This window comes from Nanorana parkeri, unplaced genomic scaffold (assembly GCF_000935625.1).
Source record: "Nanorana parkeri isolate BGI_ZX_2015 unplaced genomic scaffold, ASM93562v1 scaffold2123, whole genome shotgun sequence".
NCBI classification, from domain to species: Eukaryota; Metazoa; Chordata; class Amphibia; order Anura; family Dicroglossidae; genus Nanorana; species Nanorana parkeri.
This window is the reverse complement of record NW_017308391.1, coordinates 179,549-179,769: the sequence shown is the minus strand read 5'-3', so window position 1 is coordinate 179,769 and position 221 is coordinate 179,549. Positions and strand designations below refer to the sequence as shown.

General features: G+C 51.6%; 1 protein-coding gene across 1 annotated transcript in view; it reads right to left on the bottom strand.

Moving 5' to 3' along the window:
• The window catches only part of LOC108800761 (kalirin-like), a 168,658-nt gene that overhangs the window by 11,906 nt on the left and 156,531 nt on the right, over window positions 1–221 (bottom strand). The window lies entirely within an intron of this gene.

The window sequence follows — 221 nt, the reverse complement described above, 5'->3', positions numbered from 1 at the left end:
CCACATTAACCGAAGCTACACATCCCATCACGTCCCTCTGCTGCGCTAGATGATGGGTGTTGTAGTTTCTCTATTCACTGATCCTGTCCCTCTAATTCTCCAAAGCTGGAGAATTAGAGGGGAGACAATGTGACTGATCCTGTCGAAGGATCTGCGAATGGATGATGGGGCTGTGTGGGCGGAGCCATGCCAGAACTGTCAGCAGCCTGCAGGGAGTAGAA